Source organism: Phalacrocorax aristotelis, chromosome 14, assembly GCF_949628215.1.
Source record: "Phalacrocorax aristotelis chromosome 14, bGulAri2.1, whole genome shotgun sequence".
Lineage (NCBI taxonomy): Eukaryota > Metazoa > Chordata > Aves > Suliformes > Phalacrocoracidae > Phalacrocorax > Phalacrocorax aristotelis.
This window is the reverse complement of record NC_134289.1, coordinates 6,010,245-6,032,327: the sequence shown is the minus strand read 5'-3', so window position 1 is coordinate 6,032,327 and position 22,083 is coordinate 6,010,245. Positions and strand designations below refer to the sequence as shown.

At 37.9% G+C, this 22,083-nt stretch overlaps 1 long non-coding RNA gene across 1 annotated transcript in view; it reads left to right on the top strand.

Annotated features, from left to right (window-relative positions):
- The first annotated feature begins 427 nt into the window (after positions 1 to 427).
- The window catches only part of LOC142064616 (uncharacterized), a 69,432-nt gene continuing 47,776 nt past the window's right edge, over positions 428 to 22,083 (top strand). Inside the window, exon 1 of the long non-coding RNA XR_012663167.1 lies at positions 428 to 761. This is a non-coding gene — a long non-coding RNA (uncharacterized LOC142064616). The remainder of the gene's footprint in view (positions 762 to 22,083) is intronic.

Genomic DNA, 22,083 nt, shown 5'->3' with positions numbered 1-22,083 from the left:
ATGAAATTTCAGTAAGCTAAGTAAAGTGTGGTTATAAACTGTGTTGTAGAAACTATAGCAGTACAGTATGGCTTGGGACTGAGAATTGTAGAGCTTGATCACTGTAATATAGCTTCTTAATAATAAATACTGAGGGATTTTATTGAGTTATTAGAAACAACAATAAAAAGCCAAGCTGTTTTAATAGATACACATCATATAAACTGCTGTGAAATTGAGATAGTTAGTACTCATTTGCTATAGTTAGAGTAAATCATGTTGTGAAGCTTAGCAAACTGCTATACCTACTATTCTGTGGTCTTATCGTAAGAGAGGACTATGCAATATGATAGCATAGCCAGTAACAGCAAAGCTCACAGTAAGAGCACATCACTTAGGGTTCTTTAGATCCTAGCTGACTTTTTTTGTTTGTTTGTTTTTCCCTAGGAAAAGTTGTTGGATTGAATTTCTCAGTGAGTTGCTGTTTTCAATATGTATTGATAACTCAACAAATGGGAGTTAGTAGTACATGAAAATGTGTCGTCACAGAGTTATCAATAAACAAACTCTGAAGAGACAGTTAAAGACTTCTTCAGAGAATCTTGGGAACCATGTCCTCTACCTGTGAAAATAGGCTGCCTCCACTGAAGTTGCTCAAATTTACCTCAGCACCTGACTGTCTCTTGAGTCTCACTCAACTGCAAGGAAAGGGAAGTTACTCTTTCCAGGTCTGACGCTAGCCCACTTGCTGCCAAAGTTCCTCCACTTCGTCTATGACACAAGTAAGTACCTTCTCAGTTGTTTGATATCAGGTATCTGAATGGTAGAAATTAATATTAAAACAAAAACCAGTCAGCATTGTTATTTATTGCAGTACTGACTTTTTGAAAGCAAATGGCTACATGGCAGTATTTGAGATATCAGTTATTTTTCTGCATATTGCAAAACCTGCAGCACCTGAGATACCACCATGGGTAGCAGCCAATCCTGAGATGCCCATGGAAGGACAGGCAGCCTCCCTCCTCCCAAAGCATAATGTGGCCTCATCACCTCTTCCACCTGAATAGCAAACAGGAACCAGCAGTGTAACACGTACAGCCCACCCAGCAGCAGGTGAGGGGCTGTCCTGGGGAACTTTTAGAGAAATTGCAATAGAAACAAAGAACAAACGAAGTACACTCTGCACAAAGAGCAGGAAGAGGACCAGGGAAAGCACTGAAGTAGGATCTGCCTTTGAAAGGCTGGTATAGAGTGGGAAGAGAGCCATGAGCACAGTTTCAAACTTCTGCTTGGACTGCCTGTAGCAGAAGTCACTCACAGTAAGGAAAAGGAAGGAGCAACCCCTGTTGCAAACAACAGGTGTTCTGGACTGGGACCTGGAAAAGCAGGTGTAAGCCTATGGAAAAAAAGGCAAGGTAACTGGAAATAAGATGACAGAAACATAGGGGCACAAGAACATGGAGTAGCTCAAAATTTTTAGAACTTTCATGAGGACATGTTTGAAAGTCCCATTGAGATACATGTGAGGTGCTCCTTTACAGGTTTAGGATTATTCCTGATCAGAGAGAAACAAGTCAGAGCAGCACAAACAATTTTGTCACCAGAACTATTTACAGTAAGGATTTTTGCTGCTACTGCTATGGCAGGCACATATCATGCCTCATTACACACCTGACCTAATAGGGCTAGCAAAAATTTAAAATATTGTTGTAGCTGTAGTAACTGTTGCCACCCAGCAAAGGTGGCAAACCACCCTGCCATCTTCTAGGGTAAGCCCGCTGTGAGTCAGAGTATGGAAATCTCTTATTCATGCTGCACTGAAAAGAAATACCCCACAACAGGGAGTTTGGGAAGTTGTGTGTCTCCACAGGACACTTGTATTTTGAACCAAATGAATATGGGCATAGTTACCTGTGTGTGGTTTCTTCCATCCCCTCCAGCTGGGGCTATTCATCTTATTCACCTCTTGAAAGAGTCTGCCCTACAAGCGCTCCTAATGTATGTGCAGCACCAGTCACTTCTGTACAGCTCTGTCTGCAGAAAATATCCCCCTTAAACTGTCTTGCATTTTCCCCCTGAAAGTCACAGTCTATTGGAGAAAGATTGGGACTTTTTTGAACAGAGCTTTGGTCACTAAAACTATGCCTCTGTCAAGGGTTTCTGCTGGACCAAATTGCACCTTTGTTACCTGCTTTTGGCACTGCACCATAATGCACGTATGTGTAAGAGAAGGAGGGGATGGAGCCATGAAGTCACTTAACATACAGCAATACTGAATATCACCTCATGTTCTACTGTGTGCTTATGTCTGTATGTCTAATACGTACCACCTGCTTTTCCTCTCACGCATGCAAGGCCTAGGCTTGCAGATGGACATCTGAGAGACTCAGAAGAATGGGTAAAACTATGAAAGCAGATTCATGGATTAATAATTAGACTTTGCAAGGTGTGTGCATTGAAATAGTCAGAGTTGTGTTCAAGTAATACTACAATCAGAAGCATCTCTTTACTTCTAAGTAGCTATTTGTCCTGTAAAAACTATTGCTGTGTCTTGTCAAACTTCACATTCTCTAGGATCTTCTTTGGTTTTTTGTGGTGTTAGGTATAGGTAGTTTGACATTTTTATGTTTCTAAAACTACCACTTAATGTAGAGCTCAAGGGTAACAAGAATGATCTTAGACTATATTATGGGCAAAACACACTTCAAAGTAATTTTCATATAGGTTAGCTCAATAAAAATTACTCTTACACTTTAAAAAGAAACAAAAGTTCCACAATAACTCCTTATTTCTGTCAGGATTTAGTTATGTAAGCCAGGTAAGGTAAAGCAAGCACTTTTGGAGACAGGAATTTATCATAGTTTATATGGCTGTGTTGCATATGACAACTACTAAAATTTCCCAGGCTTGTAATTAATAATGAATAATGCTGGCACTGAGACAGAGGGAGAGAGAAGTAATCAGGAGACATAGCATTTTACTACATTGAAGCCGACTAAGATTAGTAAGGAGAAATGCTATTTGAGGAAGAGTTATTAAAAAAACCTGAGGCAGCACAGAGACATTTTTGTATTTGTCTCAATAAAAAGAAAACTAGGAGACTAAGCTGAGAATTGATCCATTAGGCCTGAGAAAAAGACTTGTCTCAGGAATGACTTGGGGGGGGGGGGGGGGGGGTGTAAAAGAGGAGGAGTGGGGTGTAAAAGTTTTAACAGCTTAGCATCAATAAGTTAATAGTTTTTAAAAACTTATTTTCATAGTCTCAGTTGCTATTATGGGACTACCTCAAGACTTCTTGCCACAAAGTAAGTATTTTGTAGTTTCATTTATGATACCCTCAGCCTCTTTGTCACCACCTGTAAAAGATAAATGAAAGGTTTTATTGGTTTGTCTAAATTTAAGAGACAACAGGACATCATCATTTTCTAACTTGGTAATAATGTGTGTGTGTCTTTTATTGTAGAGAAAAGGATTATTGGTTTACATTTTTTTTAAAAGAAATATTTGTTTCCTTACTAGTCTGCCTTCATAGACATTGTATTCCATCCAACTTTCTAGAACCATGTTGAGGAAGCTTAGTTCTATTTCAGGACAGAATTTCTAAAATACTGATTACTAGTACAAGCGCTAGATTTTCAGATATATTTTCTTTTTCAAGATAACATAAAAGTTATCTACAGTTACTTCAATAGTTAGAGTGAAACAGATCATCTGAAATATTAACAGGATACCATTTGTCAGTGTGCCATATCACAGTTCTTTCTGACTTTATTTTGCAGTTGGCAGGACTACTAGAAAGTTTCTTTCACTGTTTTTCATCAGTAGTTTACTAGCATACACCAGAGTGTGTTTAGACCCTATCTAGAAACACCCATATATTGGGGGAAGGCCACATTTCTTTTCAAACTGTTTCACTGTAGAGAAAGAGATGCCTGTTTTCAAGCATAAGCTATGTAGCAACAACAGAGCAGGTTATTCCCTTTACTCCTTCTACTGCAACTGAATCCAAGAAGAAACCAAGTTACAGTGTGAGGGACAAATTTCACATCAAGGTAATAAGTAAGGATGTGTAATACCAAAGTAGAACAGAAGCTTCCCCAGTCTTTCAGATTTTTGCTTGTCTTTGTTTTTCAGTAGTAGAATAGGAGCTGGAAGATACACTTTTCTTTTGTACCATTTCTATTACTGCTAAAGTACTCCAGCTGGTTGCTGGTTCATAGAAAGGGCTCCTCTAGCTTGGTCAGCCCAACTTAGGAGTCAATAATGAGGAGGGAAAAGAAGGGCAAAATCTCTTTAAAGTATTATATCAAAGTTACCTTGCCTTTGAATTCATTTTTTCAGGATGGGGTGAGAAGAGGTAGATGCTAAGGCTGGACCCTGCAAATGATGTTAGCAATAGTCAAGGAAGGGGGAGCCAACATTCCAGCAAAATACTTCCTTTCTAATAGGCAAAAGTATGCAGCTGATGAGTAGTGCCAATCTTCACACTTATACCAAATCACTAATTAAATCCCACCCCCCAATAATAATACAAAATTGCAATCCAGAATCAGATGGATTCTATTAACACCTTCTAAATTATATCTAACAAGAAAAAAAATACCCAGTGTATTAAAACAGCATTTACTGTGCTTACCCGTCATTTGTCAATAAGTTTTTTTCTCTGTCTTCCCTGCTCTTATCTTTTTGCTTACGTATTCCTAAAATCCGGTTGGTTAAAGCTGAACTTTGAAGGCTTGAAACTATTCATGGTATATTTGGTTTATTCTATAAGTTTAGCCATGTGGCAATTTTCATTTCAGTTCATAGTATCGAAGACAAGTGAATTATAATTTGAGGAAGCAAATATTTTCAGTGTTGTTTAAGTTATTTTTAATCTGTCAGATTCAGGGACTTCCTCATGGTTCCTGAATGAAAGAAAATTGAATATACTGGCCTATCACTTTGGTTCCTGCCAAAAAGGCAGATGGAAAACTCAAGAGTTGTAGTAGCTGCTGTGATGAGCAGAGACAGCTGAGAAAACCAGGCAACCTTGGAGCGAATCTTTTATGAAATGTTCATTTTTCAGACACCAATACTTCTCTCTTGCTTATAGATAAAAATAATTGTGTCTGCTGTGGCCATGTTTTCTCCTCAAACAGAGGTTATAGTCACTCTTGTCTGTATATTTTATTGCTAAAGTGCCTAACAACAAAAAAGCCACTGGAGTTACAATGAATAGTCTCCCCTTGAAAAGTATAACGCTAGCTGTTAATCATAGAATACTTTGCGTTGGAAGGTACCTTTAGAGGTCATCTAGTCCCTGCAGTGAGCAGGGACATCTTCAACTAGATCAGGTTGCTCAGAGCCCCGTCCAGCCTGACCTTGAATGTTTCCAGGGTTGGGGCATTGACCATCTTGCTGGGCAACTTATTCCAATGCTTCAGGATTCAATACAGGCTGGGGGATGAAGGGATTCGGAGCAGCCCTGCAGAGAAGGACTTGGGGGTACTGGTGGACAAAAAGCTGGACATGAGCCAACAATGTGCACTTGCAGCCCGGAAGGCCAACCGTATCCTGGGCTGCATCCCCAGCAGCGTGGCCAGTAGGTTGAGGGAGGGGATTGTGCCCCTCTGCTCCGCTCTGGTGAGACCCCATCTACAGAACTGCATCCAGCTCTGGGGCCCTCAGCACAGGAAAGACATGGACCTGTTGGAGAGGGTCCAGAGGAGGGATCAGAGGGACAGAACCCCTCTCCTATGAGGAAAGGCTGAGAGAGTTGGGGTTCTTCAGCCTGGAGACGAGAAGGTTCCCAGCAGACCTTATTATGTGGGCAACTACATTTTTACTGGATTCTTTTACATGTCACAATAAAGTCAATGGAGTTACTGTTACAATTTTAGGAATAGTGTTAGGAATAGTGTCTTTCTGTGTCTCTAAATTTCCCTTCCTGTTTAATTTTGATAATGCAAATTTTATTTTTTAATGAGTTTTGGAAAAGATGGAAGTAGAAGATGTATTAGCTTCAGCAAGAGACACATAGAGACATATTAGGTGGGGGTGGGTATAACAACATGTACGTCATTTCTGTGGATACACAGTGCACTTCAGGGACACCAGTTATTAAAATTATGTTATGTTATTATGAAATGTATTTGGTTTGCAAATGCTGAAGGTGGGGTTTTTTTTTCTGAATAAAGGAGTTAAGTGATTTGGAACTATTTGTAGTATATAGATAAGTAAGAGGAAATAGCTTAGATATGTATTTGCAAGGCTGCCAGTTGGCATGTAAAACTTATTTTCAGACCAATCTGTTCTGAATTCATTAATTGTTTATTGGGGAATTAAATATATAGGAGAAATTTCAAATGGCAATACAATGCTAATCTTTATTGAAGACTTGTGAAATGTTTTTTGTAAATCTTTATTTTCAGTTAAGGGATGTGTAACTCTGTAAAATGGCAAATTCAACTTTTGTTGAAGCTTAAAAGATATTTTAAACTTGGCTAGGAACAGCATCTCTTACTGGTGTGCATTGTTAAAGAACTGCTCATTACACAGGCGTATCTCTGACGTTATAAATTCAAGGATGTTGCCCTTCCAGAAAAGCTGTTTCCACACCACCAGCACAGTTTCTGTGACGCTCCATCTTACAAATAGCCACTGACATAGATGAGAGCTTTGCCTCAAACAGCCTAAAAAGCACAGTTTTCCATTCTGTATTTGAGGAGCTGGCTAGTATGTTCGTCTCATTCGTATTTTATAATATTGCGCAAAAAAATTCAATGTAGTTTGTTATTTTGCATGGAAGTGGCTCAAAGTTCTCCCACTAAATGATAGAAGAAACACTGAAGGACTTGCATCCTGTGTTTAGTCTAAATCTGTCTTTAAATCAAAGCTCTCAAGTACACTAAGCAATGCAAATATGCAGCTAGATCCAATAAATCATTAACAACTTTCTCATAATTAGAAAAGTGGGTGAATTCTATGATAAGCAACTCAGGTTTATTCATATTTCATCTGTCAGAAAACAATCTGAAGAACAAAATCACCAGAGAAATGGGTCAAAAGTTAGGTATAAATGCATCAAATAATCAGGGCTTCTAATGAAGGAAAGGTCACTCCAAAGGGCTGTGAAAGAAATTACTGTGCTGGGGTTATAGTGTGTGACCAGCAGTGGTCTGTGCTGGCACTGGGGACTGTGGGGTAATTTAAATCATGACACAGTGGTGGCTCATTTTCTTGAAGTACTAGAAAGTGAATTGCATATTCCTTTCTTTGGTTTCCTGAGTTACATAGTCAAGGGGCATATACTAAGATAACTCAATGGTGATTTGATGGAGGTGCATGAAAACCAGTGGAGAGAGTAAACTGGGATCAGTTATTCATACTCGTATTTCAGTACAAGAATGAGGTAGATCACGTGAAGGTGGTAAGAGCCAGTTTCAAAACAAAGAGAAGGGCATGGTTCCCTGTGCAACAAGTAACTGAGCTGTGGAAACCCTGAGCAAAGATGTTGTGGATGCTAAAAGTTTGGATGAAATTAAAAAGTGAGTTAATGGAAGAGATGTCTGTGAAGCAATGCTAAATTTGTAGAAACATCATCCAAGTCAGAAAGTCCATAGGCCAAAAGCAGCTGACAGAAGAGTTCTGCTTAAAAAGCTAAATGAGTTAGAATAATTTTACTTTAAAAGTGCTTGTTGCCACTCATGGAGGTAGGGTATTGGCTCTCATGGCCTTTGTCTGATACAGTACTGCCCTTCTGATGTTAAAATGTTATTTTCAGTTTGCAGGTTGTACTGTCAGAGTTTGGGTCACTTCTGTAGCCCAGCTTATGTAAGATGTATTATCAAAGCAAGTACCTTAAGGGCCCCAGGGCTTGAGATACTTGCCTGACCAAGAAGAAGAAGGGATTCATTATGATTTTTTTTTTTTTAAAATAGATGTGTTCTCTTCTGGCTTATTTTCTGACCATGATTGGTTGACATCTTGCATCTTCACCCCCCTCAACTAGCCTGCTAAAACACATACTGAATTTTTGTCAGACTGTATGAACTGGGAAGATTTTATCAGCAGTTCTAGAATTAACAGCATCTTTACACAGTTAAGTGGAAATTAGAATCTAGTTGTGCAGGTTTGCTTAGGTGTAGCTTTCATTGCCTTACTTCCTCCCTCTCCCCTTTTTTTAAGAGAGCAAAATAATCAATTTATGAGAACATCAAGTTATTCATAGGTGCTGTGATACCCAACAGATTTGAGTTTTCTTTGTTTCAAGAGTCACCTTGTTTTTGCTTGTGTCTTAATAAAACTAACTTTAGAAGTTGGAAGGCTTTGGTAGCATAAGCATGCTCACTTTCCTGGTGCATATTTATTTTAGAGGGTAAGCATTCAGGTCAGGGTCTTTGTCTTACCTGCCTATACAGAGCATTTCCTGCTTTTTCATTGGGGCTTGTATAAATATTCAAGAATATATGTTCTCTATACAGGATGTCAGAGTGCTTTATGTAAAGGTTAGTGAAGTCCTTCTCCCAACACATCTGAGAGTTGACATTAGCCCTATTTTAAAGTTCTGAACCAGAGGACATGTAGGTTAAACGCTTGCACAAAGTTGCACATTAATTCTCTGGCAGATCTAGGAGGTTTTGACTCCCAAGATAACTACAAAGCTTTACTTCCAGTGCTGAGTAGGTTGTACATAAATGTTAGTGAATGCATTTAACACTTACCTAAAACAATTTTGATTAAAAATAGTAGATTTCCCAGTTAAGCACTCCAAATGAGCCTATAGGCATAAGGTTTCTTAAGCTGCAGAATAAAAATTGTGCACCTGTTTTTGTTTTAAAAATAATGCTGTGAAGGAGAAAACATAGATGCTTTCCATCCACTCTAGCTTGCTATCACTGAACAATGTAGATATGGGGCATTGAAGGGCTTCAAGTCCTATAAAATTCAGTTGTTTATTGGCCTAACAATCCTGAGAAGCTAGGGCTTAGATTCTGCTTTTATTTGAAGATGCAAACTTGACTTTGGGAACAAACTGTGACAGGTAGATTATTTACATAAGCTTCATGCCTCTTACAGGCAGCTCTGCACATCTGCCCGAATGAGTCCAAGGTTTATGGTAATGTCTGGATATCTAGAGATAGGAAGAAAAGGATAGGAAATCTGCACATTTCCTTAATGACTGCAATTGGTAAATACACGGTGTGTATGATTATGCATGTATGTGGGTGCATGTATAAGTGGATTGGATTAGTAGTTTTCTTCGCTGAGGAACAAATATTCTGCTTTAGGTTCCTGTGGAAAGCAGCAGGAACATATGGATTCATCCTGTGCATACCTTACATTCAGGCTCAAAGAGCCACAGGATCCAGAGCACTGGAATAATATCAGTCTGCTATTCCTAGATTCAAAATCGTTATCCCCTGGGTGTAGGATTGGATGTCTATCAGTAAATAAAGAATCATCTGAGTAAAAGAGGTCCAGCCTTTGGGAATCAAGCTTTGGTCCTTTTGTTGTTGTTTCCATGGCCAAAAAGTGCCAGTGTATGTAGAGATGGATTTGCATGGGAATTCACTCTGATTTTGCAAAATATGATCAGCTTAAAAAACTAAGATGGAAAAAAAAAAAGTGTGCATTGGCTCATTCCAGGCCCACTGTTCCAGAATGTGGGATTCTGGTACCTAGAGAACCTGTACCAATGCTAACTTGTAAGGACTTTAGGTAGCAACACCGTAAGCAGTAGCTGGGCAAGTGTTCTAGGGATTTACGTTTTGGATTTAAGCACCTAAGTAATAATTAAGCTGTATTTGCACGCCAAAATTCTCTGCCAGCTGGACAATATATGCAATATGACTAAGGCTAGCTTAACATTGAGGAGTAGGAAAGAAAAATATTGAAGAACTTTACTTAATCCAAATGCAACCATAGAATAGATTAGTTTGTGGAGATATTTTAAATAACTGCTGAGAGTAAATTGAATGCCCAAGCCATCAGAAATTGTGAACCGCCCCAGGTGGAAGTGAGAAAGGTGAACATTTTTGTAGGCAAGACTTCAATTTTTGCTGATGTCTGGTAAGTCAATAAAAGAGGAGATGCAACTTCTGATGTGTCACGGGAAGACATGTTTGCTCATTTTCTTTGCTGTTTTCTTAACAGCTACTGCTCTTTTCAGAGTTCAGTGAAGCATTCCAGCCCTAATGTAATTGCAGCTTGGTGCTGAAATCTCTCATGGGAAAGTCTTTGAGTCTCATGGTCCTCTTCCTCTATGGTGAGTGTCCTCTTTGGTGGCTGTTGACTCCACTAGATAAGCTGGAGATTCAAATCATAAGAACTCACCTTCTTTACCTGTTCTTTTTCTAGTATCCCCAGTTCATTTCTCAAACTACCACTCAATTGGAATTCTTCAACTGAGTCAAAAAACTCTTCAGCTCACTGTAACCCTAAACCTTATGCCATCTGAGTTTCAAAAAGATCAGTTCATGTATTATTTTTGGTGGTGCTTTCCATTTCCATCTCTATAGGGTAAAGCCATTTTGGGAGAGGCTAAACCTTTTTGTTACCATGGCAGAAAGGCCATTAAGTTAACTAGACTCAGAGACTGTTGCACTGAATATGAGGGCTGCATTAAGCCTTTTCTGCAAAGGTCAAGCTGCATCCATGACCTGAACATTCTTCAGGAGAATACAGGCAACCTTAGAGCATCTCTGATGAATGTCTCTGTTCCCAAGACTTGTCTGAAGTTTTGTACACACCTTTGCTAAGTAGCATGCTTTGTGGGAACTACAGTCCTGATACAGCTCTCTGAAATGTGTCTTTCCGGTTACTGTTCTTCTAGGAAATCTTCATGTTTGTCATCTATGCAGGTTAGGTTTATACTGGTAAGAGTCACCCAGATGTGCATGTGAACAATCACTGCAAAAGAAGAGAGAGGTTACTTTGACTTACCCTCGACATTTTTTTGAGAATTCCTATCCTACATGTTTTTTTTTTAGTCCTGATGCCTTTCTGTTTTGCCTTGGAGTTCTAGCAGGATATAATTTGGGTTCTGGGATTGAACTCCACTCATAAAAGGGTGCACTTGTGATAATAAGATACACACACTGTTCAGACAGCGCTAGGGCTAAAATGTCTCTAGCTTGTTCTGCTTGTGCCTGCCTATGGTGTGAATGTATTGACAAACTAAACATCCCAAAGAATCTCTTGATATGTTTGATTGCTGTATAACACTCAGTTGGCATTTTTATTTTCATTCTGGCGCTTAGAAGACATATCATCTCTACTGTATCCTTGGAAAATTGTTTCATGGATGTATATAAATAAGAAGATAAGGGTCATTAGTCTCAATAGAATAATTTTTCTTTACATGTATAAAATTTCTGAATTCTTAGAATCAGGGATGTTTGGGTAAGAGAGATGAATGCAAATCTATTTTAGAAGAATAGGTAAAAATTAAAAACAGTTCATACAGTTTGTTACTGTCACATATTTTTCCCTTATTTATTATAAAAAATGTAATATCATCCTTCTCTCTTTACTCAGGTTTGTTGCTTTTTCATTTATAAGGCTTTTGGTTATTTGATCCTCCTGATGTTTGCTCTTTTGTCTCACACCTGCCTTGTCACATCTGCTCATTTTAATTTTAGGGGATGAAGTAGATCTTTTTATTGTCTGCTTTCTTATCAGATTAGCTTCTTCGATTGTTGCAGCAGGAGAGTTAAGGAATGTGGCTTTCATCTGAAATAATTGGCAGATTGCATCAATTCCTGGTTGAGGGAGAAAGGAAGTTGCACGTGCACATTGCACATAAATTGCTTGCCATGTAAAATATCTTTGCCTGTATACTTCTTGTTTTAGATATTTTCTGTGTTATTATTTTGATACATCTATACTTCCTAGAATGTAATCAGGATCCACTAGAGCTTCACTCCCCATCCATGATTCACTCACGTTGTTAAATGTCTTGAATTCAACAGATAACAAAAGCATTCTTAAAAAGTGTTGCAATTTCATAACTGTCTCTGTGCTGACTTCATTTGTCTACTTGTCTCTGGTCTCAAATCAAGAATATGTTTAAAATTACTAGTATGAGAGGGGGCCTATAGAATTTAATGAGGCTATTAATGAACTTTAATCTAGGTAATTGCTTAAATACATTCCTGAATGCAGAACCATCAAAATAAAAGGACTGTATTAATAGATCATTAAGAATCAATTAACCTGTTGTTTTGGGGGAGGGGTTTGACCTTGAGACCTGTGGTCATTATAGAAATTGTTATTAAATCCTTATAGCTTAGATTAGGACTCTTCCGATATGTCCTCTTTTCATATGATTCAATTCAAACATGATATTGAAGGTATGCTGAAAAATGTTTTCATTATATACATACTATAATTCATAAGAAACTCTAATGCCAAGCGAGGTCACTCACTTTGGCATACTTTTGGGCAAATTCCTGGCATACGTTCTACTTTGTTACACCGGTATATAAAAAAGGGTAACTAATTCTGCTTCACTGGAGCTGTTCCAGATACTGATGGAAATGAGGTTAGACCTTATTTGCCCAGTTATAAATAAATCGAATGGCCATGCTAAGTGCGAAGAATGGCTAAAACCCAGCCAAATCAGTACTCTAATAGAAAGTTGTCCATAAACATTGACAAGAATTCTTTCAATATGTCCATAGTGCAGTTGGGACTGTGCTTGCTACAAACACCTGTCACAGTTCTGATACAGCTGAACATAAGGAAGGAAAAACAACCTTGGAGATACCACTTGTAATAGAGGCAATATGAACTCCTTTGGACCCACTCATGATCACTATAAAATACTATTGATTTAATTCAATTAAATGTTATTTAGGGCTTTGGTGGGTAAGTCCAAGTCACAGAAAGAGTTTTCCTATAATGTAGTCATAAATTCATGTATATATTATACGTATAAATTGTAAATATAAATGGATGTGTATGGAATTTATACATGCATTAATGAATACTTTTATATGGGATCTATCCATAGTTAAAGAGAAAACTACTCAGTTCTGTGGCTTTGAAAGAAAACCTGCGCATTGCAATTTTTTTGTTGGTTTCTTTTAAAGACTTGCACTCTGACATGGTTAAACACACCAGCCCCTTTAACTTTGTTGTCTTCTGTATTTATAGTCACATGGAAAGTGCTTGTTTTGTTATATTGTTATGTACAAATTTAAGTGTGAGACAGAATGGCTGTCTAGAGCTGTCACTGGAAATAATGAAACCTAAATTTTTTAAGTAAGCTTTACAGTTAAAGGCAAAATATAGTATGTGAAACATTATAAAATGCTTCTTTCAAATGAAATAATAATATTCAACTAGTCATTCTTTGTCAACTTGTGGGATACTTAAAAATTTCAAGGATCATAAAATGTTGAGATCTAGAAAGTCAAATGATATTTAGTCCTAGCTGTAAGAGTGAGATTAGTGGAAGCTGAGTGGCAGGCTTTAGGATTTACCTACTCTCAGAAAACTCCCAATATCATTACGCTGTTTCATTGCATATACTATTTTCTGTCTTTTGAAACTGATATTTGTTGATGTAAAGTTTACCAATATGATGAAGAACCAACATGGAAAAGCTAGCTAGAAGATAAAGCCAAAAGTAGTGCCTGTAAAAGAGCACATGAACAGAAAATTGGCAGAGAATTTTCCGGTCCTCACTGGCTTAGTGGGTCTGCCAAGAAGCAAACTGCATTAACCCAAATAGGCCTGCATGCTGGCATCGCTTTCCTGCTGGGGCTGTCCATGACAGCACAGATATCTCTGCACAGCATTGAAGCCATGTAATCAGGCCAACTGGACGACCAGGCTGTGTTGATTTTTATGTCTGGCTAAGAAGATTAAAGAAGAAAAGATACTTCTTATTTAAGACCTTAGAACTTTGTGAGGCTTCTCTGTGCACTTCTGTGTGAGGCATTTTCTTATCTGTATGAGTTCTTAGCTTTCTGTCATGATAAACCAGTTTTTCCACACTTGTTTCTTTTTGCCAGTCTTTTTGCTTGCTTGATTTGCAGTTAAATCCAGCAGTCTATATCATTTATCTGTGCTCTTCTTGGTCTTCCTCTCTTCTTCCTCTTTTCAATACATTCTTGATTGGTTATAATCTTTGGGCTGTTGCTCTTTTTTCCCTCCTGACCACATGACCACGTTTTGTAATTTCCTCTGTTAATCGTATTGATGGGGTCTTTCGTCATACCACTCTTTTTTAACATCCAGTTATGAGATTGTTGCTGAAACTGTAGTTAGAGCAGCTCTGAAATCTGGGGCAGTTGCATTTGATCTACCATAACTACCTTCCTCCCACCCCCAATCTTTCTCTCTGCTATTTTTTCTTTAAAACAAGCAACATTCAAAATGAAATCTCTGAAGCCCCCCTTTTTCTCAACCTCCAACTCTCATAGGTGTATGTTGCTTTTGAGCAAGCTATTGTTTTCAAAAAGCACAGATTCCTGTTTTTCATGCTGACTGTTTTTTTTCCAGATTGTTGATATGTTTGTCTTTTTTGGTTCTCTAGTAGTTAATTTATTTAAAATATTATTTTCGTGGGAATTATTTTGGTCAGTACTTGAGCCTAAATATAAAAACTCTTCAGCTGATGCCACCGAATGATCTCTTCTTTATTTAAAGACATTAACTGAGAATTTACACTCCTAGCATATATACCATGTCAATGTGTTCTGTGGATCCTCAGACCAGCTGGTAATCAATGTTTTACAGTCTGCACACCTAAAGTCACAGACCTGTAAAATTTTTTGATGCTTTCCTCTGTGCCACCTCTGCTAGAGTGCTGGGTAGGATGATACCACTCACCTTTTCCTGTACACCTTTATTGTTTGAGAGCCACTCTTACATTATTCTCTGTGTAAGTTTTACACAGTAGCTGGTCTAAGTGTGATAGAAAACCCATTTCAAGCATCATCAGCCATAACCAATCATTTCCCACTGAGTCAAATGCTTTAGTGAAGTCGTCAAACAAGAGAGGTGATTACTAAAATATTTGAATGTGACTGATCATGGTCTTGAGGTTTCTCCCTTGGCTGTCTTCTAAGTGTATGTCATACCAATTCACACTGATATTGAGTTGTTTTTTTAATCTTTGAATCCTCTTGTAGAATAATGACCTTGCTTCCATGCATTACCAATGAGGTTGATCTGTAGTTGTGTGTTTCTTCCAGTACGCTTTCTTAGGTCCTAGAATGTACTTTGATCTTTTCTGAGAACCTGGCTGCCCTGCAGTTTCCCATGGCTTCATGAGTATAGAAAGCAGCTTTTCTACTGCCGCTGTTCAAGAAGCTTTATTGTTGCATCATCCTGTCTTTGAACTTTTCCAATCTTCATTCTTTTAGCAGTATGTGCTGCTTTAGACTGTAATGGTGGAGGTTCTGTTTTACCTGCTCAGTCGATATCACTCGTCTGTTCCTTATCCTTACATAGCTTCTGACAGTATTCTTTGTGTCTGTGATTACTTGCTGTTCTTCTGCCCGGATTGTCACCTTTGACTGAGTATCTGTGATGGGAGCCTTTAATCAACACCGTAGCGACGGTGCTACAGTTATCTTGAGTCAGTTGTTATGCTATCTTCTGATTTTTCGTACACCTTTTGATCTCCTCATTGCAAATTTTTAAAAATATTATTGAATTTGTATAAATTATTCTCTGCTTGTATTATTTTTTTCTATCCTAAATAACCCTTAGTAGCTTATGTAGGGACCCTCTTTCTTAGTAATACTCTTTTTTCACATATTTCAAGAACATTAGTAATATTTGTTTTATTAGAATTTGTTACATATGTTTGGATCTTGCTCTTCTTTCAGTTTCAACACTGCTTAAAAACAGGTTTTTGTATCTGCAGTATGTCTTCTGTTACATACACAAAGTTGAAACTCATCAAATGAAGGCCTTATCTCCCTTTTACATTTTAACTCTTAAGTACAGTTAAAGAACACAAACTATACTAGAATAAATTCTCCTTTTTGTGTGCTGTAGTGGTATCCATCTGACTGACTGTGCAGGTGTCCTTCTGATTCCCAAGTGTAGGTTTGGCAATGTCAGGGTATACACGTTTTGCTTGGACAGACTTTCAGTACAGAATTCCACTAGCTGCTAGCCCTTCCTTTTACTTTTCTTTTGTTCTTGCCTATATTTTTTTCTTAATTTTTCTCATTTTTGGCATTCATCACAATAAAATAGAAGTACTTCTCCCTTTGAAAAAATAACCTTTGAACTATTGCATTCATTCATAATGCAGAATAAGCTATGTTGATTATGATTTCCCCCGTTGGTATAAAATACTACCATGTTCTTTAATGATGTGTTTAAATTTTTTTGACCTAACTCATGGCCACAATTCCCATCATATTTGCTGTCTCTAATTGTAAGCATTTTACTGTTAATACAATTACTGCAGTGCAAGATGTTTAGAAATTCCACCCATTATTTTGTTTTCTTAAATGTGGTTGATTTTGATTTTTGCAATCAATAGCCACAACAGCTGGATTTGGCCAAGTTACGTCATAAAAGTCTAACCGTTCTCTTCCGTCACCAACCTACTGATCTTGTACTTTAATGAGAGAAGGAGAGGATTGAAGGGAATCTCAGCGATTTCTGCTCTGATTTGAGTCTATTCAGGTAAAGTAGTTCAGGCTTCCCCAACAGGAAATTAATTTCATTTGCATTAATAAGCTTATTTGAAAAGGCTAAGAACCCACTTCTGCTTCTGTTGTGAAATCAGAAATTATTTCTCCTATTCTTAGGTCTGTTTGATTTACAGCATACATTTCATACACATCTAAACAGGATTTCTTCTCCATTAAAAGGATGTACCCAACACTGTTGTACTCCAGAATAGAGATGGTTGTTTCAGATTTTAAAAGCAAGCTGTTTTGTAAACGATTAAAATGTGCAACTTTACACATTATTTCCTAAGTCAAGCTATTGGGATAATGGTCTCAGCAAAACTTATTGCACGAGTTCAGCATGGTACTTCTTTCAGTATCTTCTAACTCTTATTTTCTCAATTTAAGGCCACAATACTCTACATGTAGGTCACAAAATTAAAGTTTTAAATAGTAGATTTTTAATAGCAGCAATGACAATAAAACTATGCCTTCAGTATATGAAAATTGAAAATAAATTCTAAACATCTCAGATGTAGAAAAGCCAGCTGAATGAAATCACAAACATTCTGAGAAGAAATAATTTGGTTTGGGGCTGTGTATATGAAAGATTAAGCTCAAAAGAAAATATTTCAGACCATCCTGATGGAAAATATTTTAAAGCCGTATTGATAGCTTTGCTGGAATTAGTATATGTATACAAATAGGTGTATATAGACGTTGACTTCAAAATCTTTTCTAGACATCATTCTGCAGTCTTACAGTCATGGGTAGTCCTGTTTTTCTCAAAGAAAATGTTCATCAATGAATATGATTATTTTCTCTTGAAACGTATTTATTTATCCTCTGAATGTGAGGGACGAAAGGCTTGAAGTACCAGAAATCTGGTCTTATTTTCACAGTTCATATATTTTTGAATTACCACTCTACATTAGAATTTATCTAGCCTTTTGAGTAGTAGACTAGTGTGTGAAGCAGAGAACCATCATGTGATCTGGCTTTCTCCAGACACATAAAGGGGACAAATGAGGAGAACTGAAAGAGCACAGAAGAGCAGAGCATCCTGTATCACTGGGGTTAGCATCATGGATTACAGCAGGTCAAATGAAAAGTGAAATTGTGTGTCCTCAATGAATAACTGCCATCTGTCTGAGTTTGGATCCAGATGTCACATTTCTTTTTAGCCTGAGAATGCAACAACTGTTTCAAGGTTTACCTGGGGGAAAATGCAGCCTGTATGGAGGAGGCAGATGTGAAGTAGACATAAAGATTTTGGAAAGTAATTAGAAAAGATTGGATATTCTGTTTTATACTCTTCAGAGATTTGTTCCACCTGGTTTACTGTTATTACAAATGTTGGGAATATCCTTGAAATGTCAAATACGACAAAAATCTTTTTGCCTTTTTACTGTATGTGCAGAGTGTTTGGATACATGCTCTGAATGCTTTAATATTTTTTTAATGCAGCAGTCTTTCTATAGAACTGAAAAAGCAATAGTTACTAAACCCCTTATTCCAACAGCGTGCTTCAATTTTAAAGAGTATTTACAACATAAATGTTCAGTGAACTGTTGATATCCATATAATAGTTAAAGTGACCAGAATGTAAAGACCAAAATTGGTATTACTCAAAGTTACCAATAAATATTTTTCCTGGTGGGAGGAGAAGCCTCCAGGAAACTGTGATCATGCTGAATTCATTGCCCATCAGAAGGTGCTCTGCCTACAACAGAAAGTGCCACTACACTGATTTGAAGTGTGGTTTATACTAATTTTTTTCCCTGCTTACTTGTAGGAGCAGGGACTAGTGGTGATGGTGATCTATAAATGGATAACACAGATTTGAAAAATAATGCTATCTAGTGTGATACCTTTAGACTGGATATTAGGATAGGAAAAATGTCTTCACTGAAAGAGTGGTCAGGCATTGGAAGAGGCTGGCCAAAGAGGTGGTGGAGTCACCATCAGTGGGGGTGTTCAAAAAATACGTAGATGTGGCACTTCAGGGCAAGGTTTAGGAGGCCTGGGGGTGTTGGGTTGATGGTTGGACTTGATGATCCTAGAGGTCTTTTCCTACCTTAATGATTCTATGATTCTCTCCCAAGTATACATACCACGCTGTATCTTTTTTACAGTTGTAAATTGTTTTTCAATTGTAATCAAATTACACTGAGAGCTTTATGCTAAAAATGCTGGGGGCATCAGCTATCTGAAAGAAGGAAGACTTTATTAAAAAGAAGGGCAGAGACTCTGAGACCTGTAGAGTAGATCACTGGCTCCAGACAGAATTTAACTTGGGGGTTTTGAAATTTGAATCTGAATCCAACTTCCGACTCCCTAATTCAGCTTGAGTTCATACTCAGTTAGAAGGATGAAGAAATGCTAGTTACGTTTTTATGCGTTGAATATTTAAGTATCACACAGAATCACAGACTCACGGAATGGTAGGGGTTGGAAGGGGCTTCTGTAGATCATCTCATCCAACCCCCTTGTTTAACAGATACACCTAGGGCAGGGGGCACAGGGCCTCATCCAGGTGGGTTTTGAATATTTCCGGAGAAGGAAATTAATCTCCACAGTAGAGGGATGGTAATGGCAAATCTGTAGCAGCATTGCAGTCTAAAGGGAAAGGCATGTATTCTCCTTCAGTTAGGCTGGGTCTAAACCTGGAGATACCCCACCATCACTGTGATTGTTTTCATAAATTCTCTTTCCAGTTCTTGTCTATATGTGCATCATGCTTTGGGAACATCTATGCAAGAACTGTTGATGGTAGATTCTTTCACTTCACCTGGATGCACAGCACAGCTTTCTGAGCCCCCTCGCATGTGCAGAATTCAGTCATTAATGGGCAAAAAAATCACAAACTTTCATTTTCATCTGCTGACTGAGCTAGAGGTTCTATTTTTGCTCATTGTTTTGAGTGAAATTGCTGAATTTTGCTTTCAGCTTTTATTGGTTTTAAGTGTTCTTTCAGTACCTTCAAGAGCCTGTATTAGTGGGCTTTATTCTGTTGTGGGACTAGATCTTTTAGTATGTACGCTCTCATGTATGAAGGCAACCTCTCCCACTAGTTCCAATATCTGTGTCTTGAAAGTATCTGATATGCGTACCTGTGCTTTCTAGAGGGAAACATTGTAGCTATGTGATTTATCTCTTTAGACTTCAAACCTAGGGCACCTCAGTACAGTGACAAAATGTGATGAGTTGCAGAGCCAAAAAAAAAAAACCAATTCTCATTTGTATTTGTCATACCAACACATATTTTCAGGAATGGGCTGCTTTTTTTTTTTTTTAACTGGGTTTGGCAGCCTACAATTATAAAAAATAATAAATATTTTGCACACTTACCCCATCACTTTTTATACTTATTCTGTTATTAAAAACACACTGCTCCAAGCCCTCTTTTCAATCGCCTCTGAGCCTTCCCTTCTCACTTTCAGAGAACACTCTTGTGAGAGTCTCCTATAGGAGCCTTAGTGCTAAAACATTGAAGTCCTAAAACACAAAAGGGGATTTTAGAGGTTTTCTGCATTCTAGCAAGAACAGAGAATGGAAAGTAATTCTGACTGAAATGCATTTGAGCCATTTTTATGTGAAAACTGATGTTTGGGGTAGCAGCTTTTGCCCAGAATCCCTTTTTTCAAAAGAGAGATTGTTTTTTTCTCTTTCTAACAGTAAGATGTTTATAACTGTACCTTGTTCATCTCTTTATATCAGAAAAATCATAATTTCTAGATAAATGAGGATGGTTACTAATTCAGGGTCCTGCCTTTTAAGTCTGTCCATTACTTCAAGTAGCTCCCGTTCTTATATACCTAAGATGACAGGGCTTAAAGACTTTTCCTTATGTACATAACCAGCTCCTGTAAGAGAAGAATTCCTGTAATTCCTAACTCCTTTTTCTGACAAGACAACATTAAGGTTGTTGCACAGCCTGTTGTATTGCCTGGTACAATTGATGTAGTTGTCGAGAGAATAAGTGACATTCATGAATTACAGCCAGTAACTGGTGCGTTGCCTTTTCAAGAAGGGGAAAATTACCTGTGAAGTATGGATTTTTGCTCAGGTTTGGGTGCTAAACCATGTGTATGAAGAATCGGTTTGGTTTTAATGATTACTTCTTGGTTTGTTTTGTTATGTAGTTGTAAAAATCTAATTGGTTTGCCCTGTGTCTTCTGAAACTTACTATCCTAGCAAGTCATTTACCTTTGTCCACTTAGGAATCCCAGAGCCCTGGTTTTACTGTTCCATAGTGACCAGTGTAGCCTAAACTGCCAAATATTTGCCTCCTGCAAAGGCTGCCTTGAACTCAAGACTCAGTTACACAACAGCAGCTCAGACTAAGACATCAGAAGGAATGCAAAGGCTAGTCAGAAACAGCAGTGATAGCATAAATTTAACTACTCACAGATAATGCTGCTGTCTGAAGATATGCAAGTACTCATTGGGATAAGCCCAGCCCAAGTGCAGTCGTGATCCCAGAGCCAGTTCCCCTGTGGGTGGGAAAGAGGTTTGCTTCTGAAAGTGGAGAGCTGGACTAATCCTTTGCTAGAGCCCCATCTCAGCTGTGGGTGCCAGGTGCCTCACTGCGAGTCCTGATCTTTGAAGTAGCTATGTAATCTCTTGTCTTGATTTGTGGAAGCTAACCCAGTGGTTCCTCTGTCTCTCCAACCTTCCCATCCAATATGCTCTTCTTCCATGAAACTCCAGAATATAACCGTATTTTTGGAAAGGTGTCTCTTTCCTCACTCTAGTCTCCTTTCCACTGAGTGGAAAGGAGTGCTTCCCTAGGGTCTCAGGAGTAGCAATACACAATTTTCTACATCAACATATTCTTACATACTCTCCTAAAATCTATGTTACTTTACTTTAGGACATTTTTGGCCATATCCCTCAACAGTATAATAACTAGAAATTTTAAAGCTGACTGCAAGATGATTATATAGAATTAGGCACTGCATATTTATTTAGAAAATAATACATAAACCAATCCTTGCAGTGAAGATGTACATAATGAAAAATAAACGCAATGTGCTAGCTCTCTATTTGGCAACTTTGGATATATAACAGGTGTTGTTACACATATCCATTGAATTGTTTGCTTACATTAATTTTGTGTATGATGAAGAGACCTAAGTAAAATTATTTGGAGCACTTGACATGCAGAAGCCAGCAGATGTACAAAACCAGCTTGTTAGAAGGTTAACATATGGTCTGAGTGTCCTTTGCCATGTTTTGTAGAAAGTTAAAATCCAGATCACATCATCAAACTAATAAAACATAGATTTCAAATAAATGTTTTATTGTTTTATAAATACCTAATGTTGCTTTGATAGAGCAGTCAGTGAAATATGGATAGCTCCAGGGGGCCCTTCTGTACAGAACTGCTAGAAAGAAGGGGGTCTGTGTTTATAATTGTATTATTTTTATGTTCTCATATATTTAAACTGACCCACCTCCCCTCCCCCCAAAA